At 42.4% G+C, this 10,268-nt stretch overlaps 1 long non-coding RNA gene across 1 annotated transcript; it reads right to left on the bottom strand.

Moving 5' to 3' along the window:
* Positions 1-856: 856 nt before the first annotated feature.
* Positions 857-10,038, bottom strand: LOC140215160 (uncharacterized). The gene is made up of 4 exons (XR_011892078.1): positions 9,922-10,038; positions 6,464-7,648; positions 5,329-5,409; positions 857-3,011 (listed from the first exon to the last, which is right to left on the bottom strand). It is a non-coding gene; the product is annotated as an uncharacterized lncRNA (long non-coding RNA).
* Between the last annotated feature and the right edge of the window lie 230 nt (positions 10,039-10,268).

Consider the following 10,268-nt stretch of genomic DNA (forward strand, 5'->3'; position numbering starts at 1 on the left):
AGTAAATTGAGAGCGACAGACACAATAAAAAGAAATTAGAAATGACTATTGCTTATTTGATGGTGAAAAAAGCTGAGGCAACAGATGACATCACATACACTGTCAAACCAAACAGTATTCAAAAACTGCAAATGTTGCAGGTCCAAGTAGTTAATTGTGCTATTGCAGAAAAACTTTGAGCACTTTCTTGAAATGCTTCCTTGTGTGCGTTTAGTGGTGGGCGGTGAAAGGCAAATTAGCAGTCTTTCAAATGTTTGAAATCACTGAAATGCAATTTGTTTTGTTTTCTTTAGTTTGCATTAAAGTTAATGGTGTTCTTGAACAAGTTATTGCCTGTCGAAACTACTACACACATTGCACGAGGTCCTTGAAGTTACTGTGTCGGGGCCTCGAAAGTCCTTGAAAACCATTCAATTTTTTTCTTCAATATTGCTACGAATCCAGTAGAACAACTGTCATGGAGTAAAAACCTTTGCTGAACAGGGGCTTATACGCAGAGCACAGGAAGACTAGAAATGCAGTAGTAGGCATGGAGGGCCCTGAAAAAAATGTGCCACATCCGCTCGTCTGCCTTATGTTTCTGCAACGACTGTCGCATTTTTAATAGAAGTGCACTTTCTGTTCTACTCCAATAAATGCAACATTACGAACTCCAGTGTGGGGCAGTCCTTCAGCCAATGCAGAACTTTTTCTGTACATCCGAGTCAGCTCTGTCATTTTTCCAGCATTGTAGTACAAATTTGTTAAACTGGTTTAGCAGAATATGAGCAGTATACTCTTAAATTAGCTGTTTATTTGTATGCACAAGTTCAGGTCCTCAGTTTGGTTGCATGACAAATTTCCATACCTCAATAGATACAAGAAACAATTTTATTACAGTTTAATAAAATCCAAACCGTAATAATCACAACAATATAATGACATACATTTCTTTTGGTACGTATACAGCCCATGTCTTGGCAGTGTATAAATTCAACTATACACCGCAAGTACTGTGTCCTGACCACTATTATTCACATGTGTAAAACCATCACAGCAATTCAACAAATATCACAGTAATTAGTGACATATACTTTGTAACTGCTTTACATGAGCATAATGTATACAAATGCTCCCTGTGTACCTACACATGACTAGTGCCACCCGAGTACTATTACTCACAGGTGTAAAACCAACAAAGCAGTTCTTTAAAAAATATCACAGTGCTTAGTGACGTACATGCTGTAACTCCCTTGTAGAAACTTAATACAAACACGTGAGGACACAGAAAGCTAGCAGTGGGCATACATGGGAATACCACCACCTCAATACTAATTCACAAGTGTAAAACCAACCAAGCAGTTTTTTAAAGAATATCACAATGCTTAGTCACATACATTTTCTAACTAGCTTATATAAGCTTTATACAAACATGAGAACATACACAAAGCTAGCAGTGCACCCGCATAGAAGTACGGCCATCTGAACACGATTATTTGCAAATGTAAGCTCAACAGAACAGTTCGTTATAGTGACGCACATTTTGTAACTGCCTTATACAAGCTTAGTGCAAGCACAAGAATGCAGAAAAATATAAATTAAAAACTTGCTCTATGCATACACAAACAGATCAACACAAATGGTAAACACCGCTTTGAAGACAAATGTGACTGTGGCAGAGCGCAGTGCTGTGCCGGTTGAAATTGCCACCCACAAAAGTATTGAGCAATGCTTAAACCACAGGCAATAAAGTGCTGAAAGACTGCGTCTGTAACGTAACTATTTGAATTCAAATTTCTTGAATATAGGGCTCGCTTGCAGATAAGGCATCTGATCCAACTGACCTGATTTTACACCTGCTACATGCATACAATGCACTCAGATATAACTGGTGATAATAATTATAAAAGGCATTTAAAAACTTGATAGTATGATGAAGATGCATGACTAGAAAAGTTCTGTCCCCCTCGTACTTGTTAAAAAGGTGTAAGTACGACACATGTTCTTTTTTTCCTCAATTTTTGCATTAATGGACAGCCGGGAACCTCGAACCGACACAAAAAAAAAAGATACTGCTATGTTAATAGTGTTATGAATAATTTTTTGTGAAAGCTTTTTTACAGACAAGTTGCAGTCTCGTTTCTGGAGGTTGAGCTGTATCTTGCAAAATAACTTGAAAAGTGGTCACATGGGAGCATGACACTGTATCATAATGTTAGTTTCAGTTGACTCTCTTGCCCTACAAGTCGCTGCTCACTGTGGCCAGTGATGCAACAGCAGTGTCTGTGTGATTTTCATCACACTTCTGTCCTATGCCATTCTTACCAGAGTTGGCGGCACATAGATACCCAAATTTCGATAGTGTTGCTTTCTCAGGTGGTTGCTTTTGATTTGCTCAATATCAGTTGGCACTTCAGCTGCATCAAACTTCTTTTTTACCTCTTCAACAACAACATCAACAACAATCTTATGACACCTGTGTTGTCCTTCTAGTTGCCTACAAAGACCAGTCAATCTAGCAACAACACTGACAGTCTCTATCTTGTAATGGGGGAGAGGTGTGTCCCAACATGTGTTCCACATTGTTGTCACTATGTGGGCTGGCTGGGGAGGCAACAACTGTAATATGTTTGCATTTGCATATATTAAAGTGATGCTTGTACTGTGTTATAACACCTAACTTAGTCTTGCACTTGCTGCACAATAACACTGGCTCACAGTCGTGGTGAAAAGCTTTTGTATGTTGAGCAAATGAGTTGTATCCACTACAAAAAAAGTCAGTGATAGCTCACATGTTGCTCTACCAGGCCTGGTGTGGTTCCTTCTGACACTGCTGCTGATGCTGACGCGCTGCTGCTTGCCTCGTACACTGTTGCAGCTGCAGTAGACATGGCAGTCTCTGTATCTATTGCTGCCGTGTCATCTGTCATGGTAACTTCCAAGTGGTATCGGGCTCAGTTCTGCAACAGAGATGTTGTTTGCCCCTTGAGGGCTCTCATGATCAGGGCCAATAATTTCGTAGGCATTGTCTCCTGCATCGAAGAACCAATAAGAACAGCATGAATTAATAAACATAGCTCTAAAAAGTACGGACATCAAGACTTAACCACAAGCTTTGCACATAAGTGACCAGGCTTAATGAATAATACTTGCAGGAGGAGTTGCACAATTGTTTGTGTATATTACAGTAAAGCCTCATCAGAAGATATTCAAGAGGCACGGGAAACATGTCTCTCGAAACCAAAAATTTTGAGACACTGAGGCGCCAGACTAGATCACTTTATTATGCATCATCACTAAAGTATGTTTTGATATATCTGAAGGAATAAATGCTCAGGGTGGCTTAAAGGGCCCCTAAACCACTTCTCGACATTTTTTGAACATTTCAAGTAAACACACGTTTCGAAATCAGAATGGAGTCACGATCAACGAAGCCAAATGCCAGAGTGTGTAGCACTGCCGGAGCACCACAATATGAAGAAAATGACCCCGTGCGCCTCTCTGGACCTATCCTGCACCCCCCAGTTTGTCCTGACGTCACCAGGCTGTCTCTGATGATGTCACCAGTTTCCGGTGCTGTCGATTGGTCGAACGAAAGTGTACGACTGCCAGCAAGGCCTGCAAGCAAATACACACACTCCTTCCTCGTCGCGTTGCGCGCGATGCCATTGTGGGCAGCCAATGGGGGCAAAGAACAGAAACGCCAACAGAAGGGTCTCCCTATGAGGCTCTTCAACACGAGTCACCATACAGTTCCGTTGTATTAGCGCCACCCCTCGCAGGACGACGGGCCAGCGCGGCAGCAACAGAGCTCGTTGATGTTGGCCTGTCCCGTAACATTTGGAGGTGTACTAGGCAAGGAAAAGACGATACTGTCCATATGGCGTGTACCAGATGAAAGAGTAAAATGAGTGGGGACTACTTTTCGATAATCAAACACACGTAGCTCCACTATTACTGCACCGTTTCGAAAAATTCTCGTGGCTACCTGTTCATTGCCTTATTGTGTAGAACTGCAACACCGCAACTAAATTTCAACCTCGGTGGTTTAGGGGCCCTTTAAAGAAGACATTCACAGCTTTTTAGTGACTGTAGATTGTGTTAGCTTCCTTCCCAACTTCTGGAATTTAAACACTTCACTTTGCAAGCCTTGTTGCTCGCAGTACCTTTGAGGTGCTCTTAGACGCTCGTCAGCTTCAACTGCCGACACTTTCTGCCGTGCACTGTCCTCGTTGCCCTCCTTTTCTGGTTCATGCTAAAAGAGACATGCGCGATTGACTTGTGTAAGGATTGCGTGATGTTTACGCCCTTCGGAGCACACAAGGTGCACAAAGTGAATGTGTCTGGGTTGTGTCCCTTCGAAGTAGTGAATACTTAAAAAGTCATCCTTAGTCACAAAGGTGTCTCTTGTATACAGTATTGTTAACGTGGCAAACATCGGAAAACCAACCAAACCATTTTCAGATGTCTCTTACAACCAAGTGCATCTTGTAATGAGATTCTACTGTACTGAATATTTTTCAACTATGGATCATCTGCATGTACATATAGTCACAAAGACATGTTGTGTGGAATGGCGAATCGGGAAACAGTTCGTACTCTTACTTTTTGTCCCTAACATAAGCAGCTGATAACAATATGATAAAAAAGCAGGCAATGAGGCTAGAATGGAACATAATCCTTCAGCTCTAAACAGTTTTTTGGGCCCACATCATTCCCTCATATGACATAAGGAAACAACTTGATTGCAGTAATGGCTGCGTGTGATATGAGTTGATTGAAACAAACTATACGTAAGGTTGTCCTGTATGTAATTTTATCAGAGTGCTTTTTAGATGTCCTGCTGGTGATCCTAGCTGCGCGATGCTTCTCATGCTTTTTGGCACGATTCCTTTTTTTCCACTCCACTTTTTTTTCAGATTTTCTCCCCTTTCCCTTCCCCCTTGTGTAAAATAGCACACTTGAAGTATCAAATCTGTTGAACTAACGTGTGTATCAAACCTGTTAACATGTGTGCTTCTCTGTGGTCTGTGTTGTATTTTTGCGCTGCACAATTCAATTCAAGATGAAAGATGGAACGTCCCTGCCTTTAGTTTAATTGTGTGTGTGTGTGTGTGTGTGTGTATGTCTCTCTCATGTTTTGAAATATATGTACATTCAGGAGTGCCTGCATGCCCTTCTCTCCTGCTCCAGTGACGAAAAGGAGAGCCTGTTTATGCACCATAGTAAAAAATTCAAAGGTTTTCGCTGTGCCCATTACATCCCTTATCATATGGATCTGTCACAATACAGAGTAGCAGTGGTCCATAATACTAGCCCATCCCAACATAATTATAAATTAACACATACCGACATGCTGCAAAACAGCTGTTGCAAAGCCGCTGGTGAAGGCAATTTCCGCAGCACTGCAGTGGTACAGCCGAGTTCCACCTGTATAGTGACAAATCCATATGCGTGTTAGCAACTCAGTAGTTGCTGATGGTTTCATAAGTTTTACACTACACAATAAAGTAATCTAGACAACTTTGTTGGAACAAATGCACATAATTAGGACACCACTTAAACACTAACACGATTAATTGCCCCCAATCTCTCACTCACTAAGGGATAATACTACTGAAACATTGGTGGAGAGCTCAGATTAACACAGCCCATTAAGGACAAGCGTTCTTTGAGGAAAACAGCTATAACAGCGGTTAGTTTTCTTGATCATTTTATGTGGTAGCTTTGATTTAAATGTCATGCAGTACTATAAAATACAAAGTGCCGCATTTCTAGCAGCAGAAGGCGTCGTCAGGCTCATGGTACAACGGATTTTTGCACTGTTTGTCAGTGAGCCGACACATACAAAGAAAACCGAATTCACACATACATATACAGCGTCAAGTGCACTTCTCCTTCTGAAAACGCAGCCACCAGTTCCAATGTTGCTGAAAGGAAAGGTTATATAAAGTGCGAGACTGCATGGAACTGCCACTTATGACTGTAAATGTATGGTCTGCTGAGTGCAGAGGTAGTCACATGCTATTCCTAGTCTCGTTTAGAAGCATTACTAAAGAATAAATTAAAATCTATTCATAAGTCACGAATTTCATGCATCCACAGTTTGGCTAAATAACCTGTGAGAAAAAGACATGTTTACCTGGAATAGCAACCTTTTTTCCTGCTGCAAAACTTTCCTTTGAATTAATGAAATAACTTTACAGCGTCATAATGCATTTCTCGCAACTACTTGCCGGCAGTGGCGAGTTAGTGTTTATATCCGACTCATTTGGCGACAATACTGCCAAACACAAATGCTTCACGGACACGAGAACACGTCCCACGCAGAGAATAGCAACCATATATGCCTCTGTGAGACATGATCGCACCTTTGTGGTCAAAATGTACATTAGAACGACATCACCATCTCATTAAAAAAAAAGCCTCCGTACAAGGCAGCCGCCAACTGCATAATGTGAAATTGCAACTGATGTCCACTTACTGGTGGCCGGTGTTTGAGTCACTTTTGGCAGTTGACTGGGTGCTGAGAAATGCACGTCCTGGGTTGTCCCTGCAAAACATACAGGGTTATGTCAAATGTTGAAAATATATATATATGCCGGCATTTCATCAGTCGCAAAACAAACGAGTAAACTAATAAACAACTGTAATGTAAACAGAGTACACATCATAAGATAGGCTGTCAACTGTTAATGCATTACGCAAAAACCTAATGCATAGGAAAGACTATATGTATACACACGAAGCTGACACACAATTTAATTCGCTCTAGGTTTTTCCGTGCCGTATATTGAAATTATTATGTCTCGTAGTTAGAGCAAAATTAGTGTAAATTACGAAGTAAATTATCTACCCTGGAAACTTTTCTTCAATATGCACCTGTGCGCGCTTCGAACGAGTAGCATTGTAAAATTTATGTACATGGCATTTCACTTAGTTGCTGAACACGGATTTCCTTTGCCCTGTGTCGTGTACAGTGAGCTACATATATCTGCCCCCCCCCCCCCCCCCGTTTTTTGTACTAGCCATACTGCGTGCCACTGCACCTATACGCACGTCAATAAACCTCACGACACAGAAATAAAAAAAGCGCCAATCACCCATGCCTGCATGTTGTAGTGGGCCTAACCTAACCAAGCATGGGCTGTTGCTTTTTATAGTAAACACAGACACCGTGCTCATTGCAAGTATGTATCATGTCGCTAAGCAAATATGCAATTTCATTGTACCACTATTTTTTTATCACATGGATATATCTGTTGAGAGGCAAGACAAAAAGCAGTCACTTCTCAGAACTAATCAGCTTTCTTAAAACGCATTTTTAACTTTTCAATGACACTTGCTGCTATGTGTTTGTCTCCAGAGAGCATACTTGATTTGACTTTCCAATCAGAGACATTACATAAATATACCATGTTAAGATGACTGCCTGGAGCACGTGAGAATTTTCATCTTCGTGTAACATACTGTATCTTGATTTTGTTGACATTTGGTCAAATGGTACACCCAATATACCCACATACTAGTTTTCTTGTCCAAATAACATGCCAATGTATTTTGATTTTTTGGCATTGGCTCCTCTGCACTACGTGAAGTCGCGCTGCACTGGCTCTTTCACATCCTCGTGTCCTTGCAGCTGCCTTCTTGCGTTATATAAAGCGGGTGCCTGAAAAATATCGTATGCAAAAGTCAACACAAGGGCATGGTGCAAAACAACATCAAGACAGTCAAGGCCATGGCAATAAAAAAGTCTTAGCTCTTAAGTCTTCCTAGTGAAATGCATGCAAAACATCCAAATGACTGCAACAGTCAACTGCTAAACTAACTTCAATTTTTAGATTTAAGCAAAAAAACAAATAAAACACAGTTCATCCTTGTTTTTCATGAATGTTAGAATACTCCTGCTAATGAATAGAATATTGGTCATTTTCAGACGTCATAGATCTGTCGTGAGTCTGGTGTATCGCAAACACCACTTGTGACACATCCTAAGCACGTGCCCAGTGTGCCCCCCCCACCCCCCCCGCACCATCCCTGGTTGTGCCACTGCTGAAGCCATAATTTGAGGATTATAGCTGCAAACATGATGCTCAGTAGGGATGAAAATATTGTCCTTCAGCTCAATGGATATATGGATTTGCCTATAAAAAAGGGCAACAAGGCTTGTTATGGCAAGCTTACCCACATTTCAATACTAACAAGTTCACTGCGGCCTGCATCTAAGCTTACTAAAAGGCATGAACTTATTTTCATGCATGAGGTGCGCAGTGGAGTTCATTTTTGACAGACCCGACTACTGCTGCAGTTTGAAATCTAGCATTTTAGATTCTTGTAGGCATGTAAAAGTTGCAGTTAAACCGCAGTTATTAGTTTATTACACCAACCTATTGTTCTGTGTACGACAGACTGGTAACACGGAATTAAAGCACCATTTTATTTTGATATTTTTTCTCTACTATAAATATTCAAGCGATAAACACATCTTGATCTGCCATGCTATAGCAAAATGCACACATTACGCTTGTAACCCCCAGAGGAAGGCTGATTTAGCTGTTCATATGACGTAACTCTGACACGCCAACTCATATTAGCAAATGCACAGGCATGTCCAAAACAATAAGCGTATGCAAAGCGCCCCCGCAATTGTAATTCCACACAGCAGCCGTTATATTCGATGCCGATGCGTAACTAGCTGCTCGACAATTCACCGAGTTCGTAGACATAAGCATCCTTTCAGTTTCGCACCGTGCACGAAAACCTCAACAGGAGACAAAACCAGACCTATAATCACACCATTTCAACATGAGCAAAAACAGTTCAGTCTTAGGGATAAACACTGTGAGAGCGATTTAGTGCGCGACGGCGACGAGCGACGGCTTCGAGCGACAAAACGGGCCGTCGCTTGAACAGATGGCTCGGTTCTGGAAATCTAGAAATCGTCGCTCTTCGCCCAGAAGTGCTATGAGCGACTAGCCAATAGCGCCAAGCCGGAACTGGATGTACATACATCGCTCAAATACTACCGATTGTCGCGCGGAACGAGCAAATGATTCAATTTTTATACGTGCAAGGATAAGAACGTACTGCAAGACCTCCGGAAATATTTTATGCTACTTTTTATAGTAAAATACATCAACGTAAATTACTGAAGCACGCGTCACGCGTGACTGCAGCCCTCATGCCGGCAACACCGGGGAGGCGTCGCTCAAAATCGTCGCTCGCACGGAGTACGACTTGTAGGCGACGAGCGAACGCGACAGCCATCTCCGTCGCGTCGCTTGTAGCTGCCGCGCGCAAGATCGCTTATATGGGGTTTATACTTTTTTCAGCATAAAACATGGATTCCTCATGCGTTTTCAGTAAGTTCAAGATAACGCGCCCAACTGACCTCTTGCAGCATGCAGCTGAATGCCTGCGGCAAAGTTTCTAACTAGCACTGGTGCTGCACGTAACTTCAGTGGTCGTCGATTCCCCCTGCGCGAGACACCGTCAAGCGCGCGGTTTATTTATAAAAAAAAAGCATGCTGCCAGCAAAATGACGCCTTCTATTATGTGATTCCTTAGTTCAACAGCGTTCCGTACACAGTAGACTGCCAAACTGAATAAATTCAAACACACAAAACGCACGCTAATCACGCTCCGCATAGGCTCGGAATCACGGGCTGGTGAACTAACCATTTTAAGCGTCCTCTCGCCTGGCGTCTTATTGAACATACCATAGTTCTGGCAGCGTTTGCGATTTTTAAAGCTCTTACGGACAACGGCAAAGTGATAAAATCACATGCAGTTATCGCGACGACTGGCTTTTTCGATTGACATCGAGAGACACAGCGCGTATGCCTAGTCCTTTGTCAATCGCGTCGGCTAAGCGCAGCGAAGACTTCCTGGCGATAGCATGACATATACGGACAATGTGCACCTAAGTTAGAATTCACTTACCGTGGAGGATTTGCTGTTATATCCAAGGCATGACGAACGACTGTCGTGTTTTCGTGGCGACGCGAGATGGCTGATATACGATCTCCCTTGGCTGGCCTTTGCTGCTGCTGCGCTGCTCGGCGGACGGATCTACTTTCTCCGTTGATGTGTTGTTCCGCGATCTTGAGCGCGCGCGGGCGCGGCGGAGACACTCCGAGTGAAAAAGTAGAGCGCTCGCTACGCGTTCCTTTGAACTGCGGCGGCCTGTTCTCTTAGAAGCAAAACGATGTGTTCTTTGCTCAGCGTGCATGAATGATACATTGCCATGTTTGGGGCCAGCCACCTACAGTTGAAGCAGAAGATTACGC

This window comes from Dermacentor andersoni, chromosome 1 (genome assembly GCF_023375885.2).
Source record: "Dermacentor andersoni chromosome 1, qqDerAnde1_hic_scaffold, whole genome shotgun sequence".
In the NCBI taxonomy this organism is placed as follows: domain Eukaryota; kingdom Metazoa; phylum Arthropoda; class Arachnida; order Ixodida; family Ixodidae; genus Dermacentor; species Dermacentor andersoni.